At 41.9% G+C, this 17,356-nt stretch overlaps 1 non-coding gene across 1 annotated transcript; it reads right to left on the minus strand.

The window, feature by feature from the left end:
* Positions 1-1,899: 1,899 nt before the first annotated feature.
* Positions 1,900-2,005, minus strand: LOC139033463 (U6 spliceosomal RNA). The gene has a single exon (XR_011486027.1). It is a non-coding gene; the product is annotated as a U6 spliceosomal RNA (small nuclear RNA).
* Positions 2,006-17,356: the final 15,351 nt, after the last annotated feature.

A 17,356-nucleotide genomic window follows, 5' to 3' on the forward strand; every position in this document is an offset into this window, starting at 1 on the left:
GGCCACCTGATGTGAAGAGCCAACTCACTGGAAAAGACCATTAGGCTGCGAAAGGTTGAGGGCAGGAGAAGGGTGCAACAGAGGATGGGATGGTTGGATGGCATCAATGGACTTTGTTTGAGCAATCTCCGGGAGATGATGAAGGACAGGGAAGCCTGGCATGCTACAGGCCATGGGGTCACAGAGTCACACACGACTTAGTAACTGAACGACAATTGCTGCATCAGTATGTGTGTGTGTATGAAATTTAGTCTCCTGGATACCATACTGGGGCTGGAATGATATGATAACCATCCTTACTCTGTAAAGAGCAAGTGGCCATGGAATTTTTGCTAAATAAGGATAACAAAGGCTCATTTCAAAGTTAGAGAGCCTGAGAAAGAGGAATTAGTTTAAATGAACCAAGGAGCATCTCATACCTAGCTAAATTTAAGCCTTTTTCATGATTTATTCATTACTTTGTGTCTTTACTTTGAAAAATAATACCAGTCATTTCACAAGACAACCCCACAGATTTCTTTTAAATCTCTAAAATTGTAATATAATACATTTAAAAATCCAGAAATTATGTGAAGGGGAGGCAGGATCAAGCTGTGTTTTTTTGTTTGTTTGTTTGTTTGTTTTTGGTATTTTGTAGTTAATATGTTATCAGTGGGAAGGTTAGTTTCTATACAGATTAAATCATCATATCAAAACTAGAGTCTGTTTAGCAAGGTCTTTTATATGTATTAATGTTTGAGAAGCACTTCAGGTGTATTAAAAGTTCTTAATCTTAGTTTCACGTAAAAATCATCTGAGGAGATTTTTAGAAATTTTAATTCTCAGGATGCATCCCAGACCAATTAAATCAAACTTTTGAATTAAGGGATCCAATTATTGGTATATTTTAAATATTCCCATTTGGTTCCATTATATAGTCAAATTTGAGGGGCACTGCTTTACAGTATCTTAACATATCTGTTGCCTCAGAAGATTTATGTGAAGGGGACCAAAATATCACCCCAAAATATGCTTCTTTGGCATAAGGATTATTTTAGGCTGATTATTTTTAAGAAACAGCAGACATAAGAAAAACACTGGAAACTTAGTAGGAGCTATCCTTTTGTAAGAGATATTTGCATTTGTAAGGAAAAGCTCCATTTGTAAGGGTATCTCCCTTGCTGTACTAGGAAGAGAGAGCAGACTTTACATTTCTAGAATCTCTTATTAATGCAGAGGTCAAGGACTTAAATCTGCATAACAGCCTTCACTCTTGTTTACTGTGCTCTTCCTGGTCGGGTTTCCTTCCCACAGCCCCCAACATCTTGTTTTGTCTTTAGCTGGAGATGGTATTTAAGATGATGACTTGGACTATTTCAGGGATTATCAGTTTTCTTGGGTCTTTCCCATGTATACAGGAGTGAAAAATGTTATTAAAATTCTGTTTTTCTCCTGTTAATCTGTCTCTTTATTATAGGGAGGTCTCAGCCAAGAACCTAGAAAGGTAGAGTGAAAATTATCTTTCCATTCCCATATATGACAGAGTTCTATCTTTAAATTCAGAAGCAGTTGTTGGAAAGTTAATTTGTCTAGATGACTGGAAAGTGATTATTTAAAAAAAATTATTTTATTGAAGTACAAATAACTTATGTTAATTTCTGCTGTACAGCCAAGTGATTTGGTTATACATATATGTGTGTGTGTACATATATATACACACATATATATTCTTTTTCATAGCTTTTCCATTATGTTTTATCACAGAATATTGAATATAGTTCCATGGACCTCATTGTTTATCCATTGTATATATAATAGTTTGCATCTGTTAATCCAAAACTCCTAACCCATCCCTCCCCTATCCCTGCTCTCCTCCTTGGCAATGAGGAGTCTGTTCTCTATGACCACGACTCTGTTTCTAAAAATACAGAATGCTTCATGAATTAGCCTGTCATCCTTGTGCAGGGGCCATGCTAATTTTCTTTGTATTGTTCCAGTTTTTAGTACATGTGTTGCCAAAGCAAGCAATTGCTGAAAAATGATTCTCAATCTAGAACATTATTTCACAAACACTGTGTGGTCCAGTGACCACCTGCGTAAGAATTTTCCATGCCTATAAAATCCAAACACTGGGGTCTTATCTCAAACCAAAGCAACCAAAATCTTTGGGGGTAGAGTTCAGAAAAGGAAATGTTTAAAATTTGTATTAGATAAATCATATGTACACTAAAATCTGGGTGGTCAAAGTTGTGCTTTATTGTGAAAATAAATGAACTTGAATTGTATTTTTATATTGCATGAGATCTACCCTACATTTTTACAATGCTGGATGAGATCTTTAACAATTACCTTATAAATTTGCTTTGTAGCAAGTTGTGAATTGTGAGCCTGCTCAAACTGTTGGACTTGTCTGCAAGCTAATAATGCGGTGATTTATTTAATGATTTGCTCATCTGTTTGGATGCTGATGTCTTTTTATCTGTAAGATTGCGCCAGCTGGTTCTGACTAGGAATTATTACATTAAATGCTTTGTTTATGTTGAAATGTCATTATATTAATGATATTTAGTTGTGTTTATTAACACTTCATATTTTGTATGTGAAGATGTTCTGCAGAATTACTAGTATTTCAAAGGCTTCAAGTATAATTTGAGTACTTATTAATTTAAAATTTAACACTTCTAATAGAGTTAATATGTTTGCTTTTATTTTGACTCCTAGTATTGAGGCAAATAGTAAACTTTTTTCATGAACTATTCATTCTGTTGCCGTGAAGCATGTAGTATACCAGGTGTTTCTCCAGAAAAGATGGGTTTGTCAGGCGAGTGTATTCTCTTCAGTTCTGTCTTGTCCCAACAAAAATTTGAAGCGACGGATGTTAGAGCCCTCAGCATGTCATAGCTCTCGGACAGACCGTGTTATAGCTCTCAGGTCTTGGACAGACCGTGTTATAGCTCTTAGATCAGTGTTACAGCTCTGTGTTACAGCTCTATTTTATTTAGAAAATAGCAGGAAAATCCATCCTCGAGGTGTGAGGGCATGCCGACCCAAAGACGTGAAGAGAAGAGAGTGGGGGAGCATGCCAGCATGTAGGAGAGAGACCCCTGGTCCTTTGGCTCCTCTTTTATATGTTTTTTCCTCACCCTGGGCCTGCCCTATGTAAATTGGGCTAGCCAGGAGTGCTGTTTGTTTTACCTGAGGTCCTCACTCTGGTCCTCAGACCTTCCTTTGTTCTATTTTTGCGGGCTTTTCCTTCTTTGTATTTTAGCCACCACCATTCTGGACTCCCGTTTCCTATTCTAACTACCTAACATTCCCCCTCAAGAGATGGGAGGCCCAATTCTTTGGGAATAGGGGCGTCGAGGTCTCTCTGGTTACTTCCTGCTGAACTGGGATGGCGAGGGGCATTGGGCCTCCCCCTCTTGTTAGTCTCAGGCCTCAGAGTCCTTACAGTGGTGTCCATCTAAGTGTGAGTGATACTTTTCTGTGGTCGGCTGTAGTTTTATATCTTTGTTGAACTGGCACTGCATGTTGTAGCTTGTTGACCTGGGCAGAGACAAAACAGGTTAGACAATTGATAATACATGGAACAATCATAAGCAGCATCAATATGGCATAACAAGGACTAGTAGGGGCATTAGCCAATTCCAAATTCCCATCGCCAGGATGGCTCAAGTCCCTCCTTGTTCAGGGATCAGAAGATCTATCTCCTGTCTGTTTTGGAGTATTAGTCCCTACCAAGCTGTGTTGGCTCTTTAGAGCTATCCTGAGAAATCTTATCCCCAGAAACTTAATTTTGGGGGTGTTCATTAGAATGGCACTCATTTGTAGTCCTGAATAGGTATCTGAGATCTCCCAGGGGCTCACAGGTGTATTGAGTGTCCTCTTCTGTTTTCTTCCATGGCTTGACTCATGAGTAGTGAATCCAGGAGTCATGTCCTGGTACCTTGACTGCTGTGGGGGTAGAAAGTATTACAGGGTAGGGGCCCTTCCATGTGGGCTGGAGTTGAGCCTTTGGGGACCCATCTTTCCAGACTTTAATTAGGACTTGAGTCCCTGGAGCATATAGTGGTGACTCCTTAGAATCTTTTGGGTCCTGGTTCACACCCCACAAGTATATAACCTGTTGGAATTGCCCAATGGCCATGGTATAAGACTGGAGGGTCTGAGCCTCTGGATCTAGGAAGAGGTCATTGACATAAACAAAAGGTCTCCCATATAGCATCTCATAAGGACTAAGACCAACCTGTTCCTTAGGGGCAATATGGGTGTGGAGGAGAGCTATTGGTAAAGCCTCCTTCCATCCCAGGGAGGTCTCCTGGGTTATCTTTTTTATTGCTGATTTTAAGAATTGGTTGGCTCTTTCTACTTTTCCTGAAGACTGAGGCCTCCAGGCACAATGGAGATAATAAGTAATGCCCAATGCTTTAGAGACCCCTTGGGTGACCTTAGAAGTAAATGATGTCCCATTGTCACTTTGTAATGACCTGGGCAGACCAAATCTTGGAATGATTTCATGGAGCAGTTTTTTTTTTTTTTTTACCACCTCCTCAGCCTTCTCAGTCTGGGTGGGAAAGCCTTCAATCCATCCTGTGAATGTATCTATCATGACTAATAGGTATTTATACCCTTGAGAAACTGGCATCTGGGTGAAGTCCATCTGCCAGTCCTCTCCTGGGTAGGTCCCATGTCGTTGGATGGGCTGGGCCAGCTGGGGTCTTCGAGCTCCTTGGGGGTTGTTTAATTGGCAAGTGGGACAAGAGGAGACCACTTGCCTTATAGTTGTTTGGAGGCCTGTTCCTCTGAAGGAACTTTCTAGTAATCTTTGGAGGGCCTTCTCCCCTAAATGAGTGGTGGCATGTAAGGAGTTAACCAACTTCCATTGGAGGTTTCCAGGCAGAAAAAGGAGTCCCTCCTTTTGGAACCACCCCATATGATCTTCTTGAAAGCCCTCACTCTTAGCTTTAAGAGTCTCACCTTCAGTATATGAAGGAGTTTCTGGCAAATTAGTCTGTGGAACTAAGGTGGCAACCCCTATTAGGTCATTGTTCTGTAATGCTGCTCTCTTAGCTGCCTGATTGGCTGCTTGGTTCCCTCGTGCCACTTCTGTGCTCCCTTTTTGGTGTCCTTTACAGTGGGAGACTGAAACCTCAGTGGGCAGATGGACTGCCTCCAAGAGTCTAAGAATTTGATCACCATATTTGATTGGGGACCCTTGGGTGGTCAAGTGGCCCCTTTCTTTCCAAATAGCAGCATGTGCATGTAGCACCAGAAAGGCATACTTGGTCAGTGTAAATGGCTATTCCTTTTTATTTTCCCAACTCTAAAGCTCAGAGTCAGGGCTATGAGCTCAGCTAATTGGGCTGAAGTACCTGGTGGCAGAGGTTTAACTCTATGGTCTCAAAATTGGAGACTACTGCATATCCGGCTCTTCTTTTTCCATCCAAGACAAAGCTGCTTCCATCAGTGTACCAGATTTCCTCAGGATTGGTCAGAGGATCTTCCAACAATCCCTCTCAGGGTTTTGTCCAGTGGTCCAAGGTTTCTAGGCAAGAGTGAAAGGGGAGAGAGCCCTCGGGGGTAGGCAGGAGGGTGGCTGGGTTAAGAACCTCACAAGGGGATATAGTGAGGCCTGGATTTTCCATCAGCACTACTTGATATCTGAGGATTCTTTGATCAGACATCCATAAATGGCCTCTCCCATTTAGGAGTTGTTTCACTTGGTGGCTGGTAAAAATAGTTAGTTTGCCCCCAAAAGAGAGTTTTAAAGCATCTTCTATCAGGATTGCAATAGCTGCAAGATTTCGAAGGCAGGGGGGCCAGCCTCGGGTGGTTGGGTCAAGCCTCTTGGATAAGTAAGCTACAGGCTGGGGCTCAGATCCCAACCTTTGAGTTAACACTCCCAAGGCTATTCCCTCTCTTTCGTGGACATAAAGTTGGAATGCTTTTTCTGGGTCTGGCAACCTCAAGGCAGGTGCCTGAGTTAAGGCCTGTTTTAGTGTAGCCTCTGCCTTCTTTTGAGGAGTTCCCCACATCAGTGGGATTGAATCATCCCATCCCTTTAAGCTTTCATATAAGGGCTGGGCAATTAGACCATAGTTGGGTATCCAGATTCTACAATACCCAGTTAGCCCCAGGAAAGCTCGCAATTGTTTTCAAGTCATGGGGGAGGGCAACTGGAGGATTCCTTGTACTCGATCAGAGGACAGCCTCCTGGACCCGTGTGTAATCTGAACTCCCAGGTAAGTGACCTTTGTCTTGACCATCTGTGCCTTAGCATGGGAGACTTTATATCCCCTCTCTGCCAAAAAGTTTAGAACCTGAATTGCATGTTGTTGGGCATTTTTCTCATCTGGAGAGCAGATTAGTAGGTCATCTATGTATTGTAATATTTTCCCATTAGGTCCCAGGTCCAGATCTAGGAGATCCTGGCTAAGGGCCTGTCCAAACAGGTGGGGGCTATCTCTGAACCCCTGAGGTAATACTGTCCAAGTCATCTGTTGGTGTTTTTCTCCTGGGGCCTCCCACTCAAAGGCAAAAAGATATTAGGATTTTTTAGCCACTGGTATGCAAAAAAATTTACCTTTGAGATCCAAGACTGTAAACCACTTGGCACTGGGTGGGATTTCTCCCAAGATTACATAGGGATTGGGTACTGTGGGATGGAGGGGGACTACAGCTTCATTTATGATCTGGAGATCTTGAACCATTCACCAGGTTCCATCCTTTTTCTTTACTGAGAGGATTGGGGTGTTACATGGTGAATTGGTGGGGACCAATAGCCCACAAGCAAGGAGTTTATTTATTAAAGGCTGTAGTCCCTCCCGAGCCTCTCTTCTGAGGGGATATTGTTTCCAGTTAGGAAACCGAGTGGGATCTTGGAGGACAATGATGACTGGTTCAGCTTGGTGGGCTTGTCCAGGAGTCCCCTGGTCCCACACCTGGGGGTTAATTTTGTCCTCCCATAGTTTTTGGTCCCTCTCTATTGGAGAAGGTGTAATGGGTTCTTCAGTAGTAACCAGGAGCTGTAGGGCTCTAGGGGCTGAAAAGCTTCCCATCACAAGGGTGGTCCCCAGTTTAGTGAGTATATCTCTTCCCAATAAGGGAGTAGGGCACTCAGGGACCACCAGAAACTGGTGGGAAAATATTTGTCCATCCCAGCAACAAAGAAGTGCTCAGGTGAATCTTTCTGTAATTGTTTTTCCTGTAGCACCCAAAATGGTACAGGTTTTGGAGGAGAAGGCTCCAGAATAGGAGGTCAGGACAGAGTAGGTAGCCCCTGTGTCAACCAAGAAATTCTCGGACCTACCTGCCACATCCAGTTGCACCCTTGGCTCCAGCCCCGTGATGGTTATCTGTGACAGGCGGGCTGGCTGGAGTGGGCCGCTTCAGTCCTGTTGAACCATTGTGAGGGAAGGCTTGGTGCTTGACCTTGAGGCTCTTGGGTCCCAAGGGCAGAGTGCTGCCCAATGTCCCAATTGATGGCATTTGTAGCAAGCCATTTTAGGAGACTTGTCATGGTTTGGACACTCTTTGGCCCAATGTCCCGCCTGTCTACAGATTAGGCATTTGCCTCCTGCCTTGTCCTTTAAGGACTTGGGGTTTGCCATAGGGCTTCCCTGGAGGGGGGAAAGCATCTGGACATGCCTTGTCTCTTTCCTTTTCTCCCTTTCCTGGGCCTTGGCCTCCTTCTCTTGTTCTCTGTTATAAAAGGTATTGGTGGCTGTCTGGACCATCTCATCTAAAGAGGCAGCAGAGTCCTGCTGCTGTAGCTGTTGTAACTTTATCCTGATGTCTGATGCACATTGGGACAGGAATTTGTCCTTTAAAATCACCTGTCCCTCATAAGAGTCTAAGTCCAGATTGGTAAACTTTTGGAGGGCCTCTTTTAGCCTTTCCAGAAAGGCAATGGGGTTCTCATTGGGCTCCTGAGTTATTGCTGAGACCCGGGCATAGCTGATTACTTTTTGCTGGGCTGCTTTCAGTCCTGCCTTCACACAGATCAGAAAATGATCCCTTTCCCAGATGTGCTCAGGGTCATTATAATTCCAATTAGGATCTGAGGAGGGGACTGCAGTTTCCCCTACTGGGTATTTATCACTTGACATGTGAAGCCCTGTTGCATACCTTCGGGCTTCCTTTAAGACCCTAGTATGTTCAGGGTCAGATAAAGTTTGACTAAATATGACCATGATGTCCTTCCATGTCAAGTCAAAGGCCAAGGTAATATGTTGGAATGTATCTATATATTTGCCTGGGTCATCTGTATAGCTTCCCAGGTCTTGTTTGATCTGTCTTAGTTCTAAGAGGGAGAAGGGCTTATGGACCCGGGTTGGCCCAAATTCTCCTCCAGTTTCAACTAAGGGACATACTGGAGCTGGCTTTTGTGGAGGGGGTGCTCCTGGATATGGGGGCACGTTTGGATACAAGGAAGGAGCACCAGGCAACTCGGGAGCTGTGGGAGGCTCCAGTCTCTTTGGGGGCATGGGAGGTGAGCCTTCACGGGGGTGGGGGGGTTCCTTCTCTTGGTTGCCTGTGCCTAACACCATTTGCCTAGTAGGCTCACTTTTAGGGCATACAACAATCCCATACTTAAGACAGAGTTCCTTCATATCTCTTAGTTGGAAGAAAATTTGGACATAGGGGATCTCTGTCCATTTCCCTTGTCTTTTGCAGAATAATTCTAGCTGCAGGATGGTATTGTAATTTAAACTCCCATCCTCAGGCCAGTGTTCCTTGTCCTCCAGAGGATACTGTGGCCATGCAGTGGCACAAAAGAATTTTAAGCGACTTCTAGAGTTAGAGATAGAACAGCTTCCAGTTATCAAGGATGCATCTCAAGGGCATCTGCCAGGAAGTGGATTGGTTATTTCCCATCTGAAAGACAGTGATGACAGGGAGGAAAAGAAAAAAAAAAACTAATAGGCCTCCTTCAATTTCCATGGGTGGACTTCCTTAGGGGTGAGTCTTTTTTTTTTAAACTGGTTTTATTTAATTTTTTAAAATTAATTAATTTTAATATACAACATTGTATTGGTTTTGCCATACACTGACATGAATCTGCCATGGGTGTACATGTGTTCCCCATCCTGAACCCCCTCCCACCTCCCTCCCCATCCCAGTGCACCAGCCCTGAGCATCCTGTATCATGCATCAAACCTGGACTGGCGATTCATTTCACATATGATAATTTACATGTTTCACTGCCATTCTCCCATATCATCCCGCCCTTGCTCTTTCCCACAGAGTCCAAAAGATTGTTCAGTACATCTGTATCTCTTTTGCTGTCTCGCATACAGGGTTATCATTACCATCTTTCTGAATTCCATATATATGCGTTAGTATATTCTATTGGAGTTTTTCTTTCTGGCTTACTTCACTCTGTATAATAGGCTCTAATTTCATCCACCTCATTAGAACTGATTCAAATGTATTATTTTTTAATGGCTGTGTAATATTCCATTGTGTATATGTACCACAGTTTCTTATCCATTCATCTGCTGATGGACATCTAGGTTGTTTCCATGTCCTGGCTATTATAAACAGTGCTGTGATGAACATTGGGGTACACGTGTCTCTTTCAATTCTGGTTTCCTCAGTGTGTATGCCCAGCAGCGGGATTGCTGGGTCATATGGCAGTTCTATTTCCAGTTTTTAAGGAATCTCCACACAGTTCTCCATAGTGCCTGCACTAGTTTGCATTCCCACCAACAGTGTAAGAGGGTTCCCTTTTCTCCACACCCTCTCCAGCATTTATTGCTTGTAGACTTTTGCATAGCAGCCCTTCTGACTGACGTGAAATGGTACCTAATTGTGGTTTTGATTTGCATTTCTATGATAATGAGTGACGTTGATCATCTTTTCATGTGTTTGTTAGCCATCTGTATGTCTTCTTTGGAGTAATGTCTGTTTAGTTCTTTGGCCCACTTTTTAATTGGGTCTTTTATTTTTTCTAGAATTGACCTGCAAGAGTTGCTTGTATATTCTGAGATTAATTCTTTGTCCATTGCTTCATTTGCTATTATTTTCTCCCATTCTGAAAGCTGTCTTTTCACCTTGATTGTAGTTTCTGTTGTTGTGCAGAAGCTTTTAAGTTTAATTAGGTCCCATTAGTTTATTTTTTCTTTTATTACCAATATTCTGGGGGGTGGATCCTGCTGTGGATTATGTCAGAGTGTTTTGCCTTTGTTTTCCTCTAGGAGTTTCATAGTTTCTGGTCTCACATTTAGATCTTTAATGCATTTTGAGTTTATTTTTGTGTATGGTGTTAGAAAGTGTTCTAGTTTCATTCTTTTACAAGTGGTTGACCAGTTTTCCCAGCACCACTTGTTAAAGAGATTGTCTTTTCTCCATTGTATATCCTTGCCTCCTTTGTCGAAGATAAGGTGTCCATAGGTGTGTGGATTTATCTCTGGGCTTTCTATTTTGTTCCATTGATCTATATTTCTGTCTTTGTGCCAGTCCCACACTGTCTTGATGGCTTTGTAGTAGAGACTGAAGTCAGGCAGGTTGATTCCTCCAGTTCCATTCTTCTTTCTCAAGATTGCTTTGGCTATTCGAGGTTTTTTGTATTCCCATACAAATTGTGACATTATTTGTTCTAGTTCTCTGAAAAATACCATTGGTAGCTTGATAGGGATTGCATTGAATCTATAGATTGCTTTGGGTCATATACTCATTTTCACTATATTGATTCTTCCAATCCATGAACACGGTATATTTCTCCATCTATTTGTGTCCTCTTTGATTTCTTTCACCAGTGTTTTATAGTTTTCTATATATAGGTCTTTTGTTTCTTTAGGTAGATATATTCCTAAGTATTTTATTCTTTTTGTTGCAATGGCAAATGGAATTGTTTCCTTAATTTCTCTTTCTGTTTTCTCATTGTTAGTGTTTAGGAATGCAAGGGACTGTGTGTTAATTTTATATCCCGCAACTTTACTATATTCATTGGTTAGCTCTAGTAATTTTCTGGTGGAGTCTTTAGGGTTTTCTATGTATGGTATCATATCATTTGCAAACAGTGACAGTTTTACTTCTTCTTTTCCAATTTGGATTCTTTTTATTCTTTTTCTTCTCTGATTGCTGTGGCCAACACTTCCAAAACTATGTTGAATAGTAGTGGTGAGAGTGGACCCTCTTGTCTTGTTCCTGACTTTAGGGGAAATGCTTTCCATTTTTCACCATTGAGGATAATGTTTGCTAGGGGTTTGTCATATATAGCTTTTATTATGTTGAGGCATGCTCCTTCTAAGCCTGCTTTCTGGAGAGTTTTTTTTTTTTAATCATAAATGAATGTTGAATTTTGTCAGAGGCTTTCTCTGCATCTATTGAGATAATAATATGGTTTTTATTTTCCAATTTGTTAATATGGTATATTACATTGTTTGATTTGCACTGAAGAATCCTTTCATCCCTGGGATAAAGCCCACTTGGTCATGATGTATGATCTTTTTAATATGTTGTTGGATTCTGTTTGCTAGAATTTTGTTAAGGATTTTTGCATCTATGTTCATCAGTGATATTGGCCTATAGTTTTCTTTTTTTGTGGCATCTTTGTCAGGTTTTGGTATTAAGGTGATGGTGGTCTCATAGGATGGGTTTGGAAGTTTGCTGTCCTCTCCAATTTTCTGGAAGAGTTTGAGTAGGATAGGTGTTATTTCTTCTTTAAATTTTTGGTAGAATTCAGCTGTGAAGCTGTCTGATCCTGGGCTTTTGTTTGTTGGAAGATTTCTGATTACAGTTTCAATTTTTGTGCTTGTGGTGTGTCTATTAAGATTTTCTATTTTTTCCTGGTTCTATTTGGAAAGTTTTGCTTTTCTAAGAATTTGTCCATTTCTTCCAAGTTGTCCATTTTATTGGCATATAGTTGCTGATAGTAGTCTCTTATGATTCTTTGTATTTCTGTGTTGTCTGTTGTGATCTCTCCATTTTCACTTCTAATTTTGTTGATTTGATTTTTCTCCCTTTGTTTCTTGATGAGTCTGGCTAATGGTTTGTCAATTTTATTTACCTTCTCAAAGAACCAGCTTTTGGTTTTGTTGATTTTTGCTATGGTCTCTTTTGTTTCTTTTGCATTTATTTCTGCCCTAATTTTTAAGATTTCTTCCCTTCTACTAAACCTGGGGTTCATAATTTCTTCCTTTTCAAGTTGCTTTAGGCATAGAGTTAGGTTATTTATTTGACTTTTTTCTTGTTTCTTGAGGTAAGCCTTTATTGCTATGAACCTTCCTCTTAGCACTGCTTTTACAGTGTCCCATAGGTTTTGGGTTGTTGTGTTTTCATTTTCATTCATTTCTATGCATATTTTGATTTCTTTTTTTATTTCTTCTGTGATTTGTTGGTTATTCAGCAGCATGTTGTTCAGCCTCCATATGTTGGAATTTTTAATAGTTTTTCTCCTGTAATTGAGATCTAATCTTAGTGCACTGTGGTCAGAAAAGATGCTTGAAATGATTTCAAATTTTTTTGAATTTACCAAGGCTAGATTTATGGCCCAGAATGAGATCTATCTTGAAGAAGGTTCCGTGTGCATTTGAGAAAAAGGTGAAATTCATTATTTTGGGGTGAAATGTCCTATAGATATCAATTAGGTCTAATGGTTTATTGTGTTATTTAAAGTTTGTGTTTCCTTGTTAATTTTCTGTTTAGTTGATCTATCCATAGGTGTGAGTGGGGTATTAAAGTCTCCCACTATTATTGTGTTATTGTTAATTTCCCCTTTCATACCTTGTTAGCATTTGTCTTACATATTGTGGTGCTCCTATGTTGGGTGCATATATATTTATGATTGTTATATCTTCTTGGATTGATCCTTTGATTATGTAGTGTCTATCTTTGTCTCTTTTCACAGCCTTTATTTTAAAGTCTATTTTATCTGATATGAGTATTGTTACTTCTGCTTTATTTTGGTCTCTATTTGCATGGAATATCTTTTTCTAGCCATTCATTTTCAGTCTGTATGTGTCCCTTGATTCAAGGTGGCTCTCTTGTAGACGACATATATAGGGGTCTTGTTTTTGTATCCATTCAGCCAGTCTTTGTCTTTTGGTTGGGGCATTCAACCCGTTTACATTTAAGGTAATTATTGATAAGTATGATCCTCTTGCCACTTACTTTGTTGTTTTGGGTTCAAGTTTATACACCTTTTCTTTGTTTCTTGTCTAGAGGAGATCACTTAGTATTTGTTGGAGAGCTGATTTGGTGGTGCTGAATTCTCTCAGCTTTTGCTTGTCTGTAAAGCTTTTGATTTCTCCTTCATATTTGAATGAGATCCTTGTTGGGTACAGTAATCTGGGCTGTAGGTTATTTTCTTTCATTACTTTAAGTATGTCCTGCCATTCCCTTCTGGCCTGAAGAGTTTCTATTGAAAGATCAGCTGTTATCCTTATGGGAATCCCCTTGTGTGTTATTTGTTGTTTTTCCCTTGCTGCTTTTAATATTTGTTCTTTGTGTTTGATCTTTGTTAATTTGATTAATATGTGTCTTGGGTGTTTCGCCTTGGGTTTATCCTATTTGGGAGTCTCTGGGTTTCTTGGAGTTGGGTGAATATTTCCTTTCCTATTTTAAGGACGTTTTCAACTATTATCTCCTTGAGTACTTTCTCATGGCCTTTCTTTTTGTCTTCTTCTTCTGGGACTCCTATGATTAGAATTTTGGGGTGTTTAACACTGTCCCAGAAATCTGTGATGTTGTCCTCATTTCTTTTAATTCTTTTTTCTTTTTTCTTCTCTGTTTCATTGATTTCTACCATTCTATCTTCTACCTCACTTATCCTATCTTCTGCCTCAATTTTTCTAGTATTGGTTCCCTCCAGAATGTTTTTGATCTCATTTATTGCATTATTCATTATATATTGACTCATTTTTATTTCTTCTAGGTCCTTGTTAAACCTTTCTTGCATCTTCTTGATCCTTGTCTCCAGGCTATTTATCTGTAACTCCAATTTGCTTTCAAGATTTTGGATCATTTTCACTATCATTATTTGGAATTCTTTATCAGGTAGATTCCCTATCTCTTCCTCTTTTGTTTGGTTTGGTGGGCATTTATCCTGTTCCTTTACCTGCTGGGTATTTCTCTGCCTTTTCATCTTGTTTATATTGCTGTGTTTGGGGTGGCCTTTCTGTATTCTGGCAGTTGGTGGTTCCTCTTTATTGTGGAGGTTCCTCACTGTGGGTAGGGTTGGACGAGTGGCTTGTCAATGTTTCCTGGTTAGGGAAGCTTGCTTCATTGTTCTGGTGGGTGGAGCTGGATTTCTTCTCTCTGGAGTGCAATGAAGTGTCCATTAATAAGTTTTGAGATATCGGGGGGTTTGGTGTGACTTTGGTCAGCCTGTATATTGAGGCTCAGGGTTATGTTCCTGTGTTGCTGGAGAATTTGCATGGTATGTCTTGCTCTGGAACTTTTTGGCCCTTGGGTGGTGCTTGGGTTTCAGTGTAGGTATGGAGGTGTTTGATGAGCTCCTATTGATTAATGTTCCCTGGATTCAGGAGTTCTCTGGTGTTCTCAGGATTTGGACTTAAGGCTCCTGCCTCTGGTTTTCAGTCTTATTCTTACAGTAGCCTCAAGACTTCTCCATCTATACAGCACCAATGATAAAACATCTAGGTTAATGATGAAAAGTTTCTCCACAGTGAGGGACACCCGGAGAGGTACACAGAGTTACATGGAGAAGAGAAGAGGGAGGAGGGAGTTAAAGGTGACCAGGAGGAGAAGAGGGGGAATCAAAAGGGGAGAGAGCAAGCTAGCCAGTAATCACTTCCCTATGTGCTCTCCACAGTCTGGACCCCTCAGAGATGTTCACAGAGTTACACAGAGAAGAGAAGAGGGAGGAAGGAGACAGAGGTGGCCAGGAGGATAAAAGGGGGAATCAAAAGGAGAGAGACAGATCCAGCCAGTAATCAGTTCCCTAAGTGTTCTCCACAGCCCGGAACACACAAAGAGATTCACCGAATTGGGTGTAGAAGAAAAGGGGGAGGGGGAGATAGAGGCGACCTGGTGGAGAAAAAGGAGAGTCAAAGGGGGAGAGAGCAATCAGGCCAGTGATCTTGCTCCCAAGTAAAAATGGTACTGAAGATTGGGTTCTTAAAGGTACAAAGTTGATAACAAATACCAAAAAGATTGAAAATCTTTGAGTAGAGGTTAGAGTCTCAAAAATACAATATTAAGCAAACAAACAACAACAACAACAAAATATAAACAAAACAAAGGAAAAAAGTCACAGAAATTATAATATATAATATATATATATATATATATATATATATATATATATGAAGTTTGCTTTAAAAATAGGGTCTTTTTTTTTGGCAAGGTAATAGTAGGTTATAAAAATGGAAATTAAAGGAGTAATGGGGACTTAAAAATAAAATGATTTTTATTTATTTTTTTCTCCAACTAATAAAAATTAAAAAAAAAATATATCTAAGGCTTTCTCTGGAGCTGTTGTGGACAGTGTGGGGTCAGTTCATTTTCAGATAGTTCTTTGGTCCAGCTTGTACTTCTCAAGGTCTATAGGCCCCTTCCTATATAGTTGGTGCTAACTACAGGGTTTTAATCTATTACACCTGTCACTTCCAAAGCGGTTCCCTCAGTTTATTTTAGCTTCTGTTTGCTGGTGTCTTCAGTGTCTAACTTTCCGCCCTGCCACAAGGGGCAAGGTGGGGGTCACTTTTTCTCTTTTCTTTTTTTGTGCTCACTTGTTCATTCGTGCTTTGGGGAGGGAGGAACACTGCAAATATCACTGGCGTGTGTTCACAGTGACTCAGCCACACTGGGTTTGCCCCCGCTCACGGCGTGTGTGCTTTCCCAGTCTACACTGCTCAGACTCTAGGTTGCTCTGCCGGGAACTGTCTGATGTGGGCCCTGGTTTGCATGCACTTCCCAGGTCTAAGCCGCTCAGGTTCAGGTTCTTGGGTACTCCACAAAGGTGCAGACTTGGTTGGGCCTGCGTTTTGCACCTGTCCCAGGTCCGAGCAGCTCAGGTGACCAGGTGCTTGGCGCGCGTAGTCGCCCCCAGTTGAAGGCTGCAGCTTATCCCCTCCCCCGTCCCAGCTGCTCGGTTTTCTGGGTGTACAATGGGCGTGCCTTCTCAGGTGTGCCGTGTGTCTCTTCTGGGGAGCTGATCTCTGGCTGCGACCCTCCCGGCAGATGTCAATTGTCCAGAATCCCAAGAAGTCTTGGTTAGCAGAGAAGTCTGCTTGCAGTTTGGTATAGGATGCCTCTCTGGGGCTGTGATTGCCCCCTTCTGGCTCTGGCTGCCCTCACCTGCCTGTCTCCAGCAAGGGATGGGCTGGTCCACAGCCGGCTAGCTTTGCTCAGTCCTTTGTTCTGTGAGTGTGCCTGGGTGTCTTAGGTTAGGGCTTTTCACGGGATCACAGATAGCTATCCCACAGTCTGGGTTGCTGTCTCAAGCTAGTTCCCTCAGATTGCCCTCAGGGCATTCAGGCCTAGTCCTTACCCTAAGCAGTGCAGCCCGCTCCTCCCTGTCCCTCCCCTGCTTGCTAGTGGGGGATGCGAGCGTCTGGGCTGCTGCTCCACTGGGAGTTGCTGTTAGGCACGTAATCTATGGGGTTTAATTATTTTTTTATTCCTCCCCCCCCCCCCCCCCCCCGAGAGAGTGTTTCCTGGTGTTTGGAAACTTCTCTCTTTTTTAAGACTCCCTTCCCAGGACGGATCTCCATCCCTACCTCTTTTGTCTCTCTTTTTATCTTTTATATTTTGTCCTACCTCCTTTCAAAGACAATGGGCTGCCTTTCTGGGTGCCTGATGTCCTCTGCCAGCATTCAGAAATTGTTCTGTAGAATTTGCTTGGCATTCAAATGTTCTTTCAATAAATTTGTGGGGGAGAAAGTGGTCTCCCCATCCTATTCCTCCTTTATCTTAGGACCGCCCCCCTGGGGTGAGTCTTTCTGAAGCTTATCCTACCCAGTATTGTTGCAACCTGAGAGCCAGGCATCCCCAGGTCAGGGTGCAGATCTCCAGGCAGGCTGAGGTGTGACAGCCTCCTAGAGATCAAATCCCCAGGCAGGTTGAGGCATGACGACCTCCTGGGACCCCTGGACTGGTGGATCCCCAAGCAGGTTGAGGCGTGACAACCTTTCGAGGACCAGATCCCTAGGCAGGTCAAGGCAGGTTGACCTCCTGGGACCCCTGGACTGGAGTTGGGCATCCCCAAGGTCTCCAGTGTGACCAGTGCTGGGTAGGATTAAGGGGTTGTAATTTTAACTCATTGCCAGTTTGTTCATAGCAGATGGGAATAGATACCATGATGTAAAGCAATCCGAGCCTGTGCCCTGATACTGGGATTGTAAGTCACTAATTTCTTCCCCTAGTCTTCCATAAGAGCAGGTTAGGGTGTATCCTCAGGTAAACATTT

The sequence above is a fragment of the Odocoileus virginianus genome, unplaced genomic scaffold, assembly GCF_023699985.2.
Source record: "Odocoileus virginianus isolate 20LAN1187 ecotype Illinois unplaced genomic scaffold, Ovbor_1.2 Unplaced_Scaffold_7, whole genome shotgun sequence".
NCBI lineage: Eukaryota > Metazoa > Chordata > Mammalia > Artiodactyla > Cervidae > Odocoileus > Odocoileus virginianus.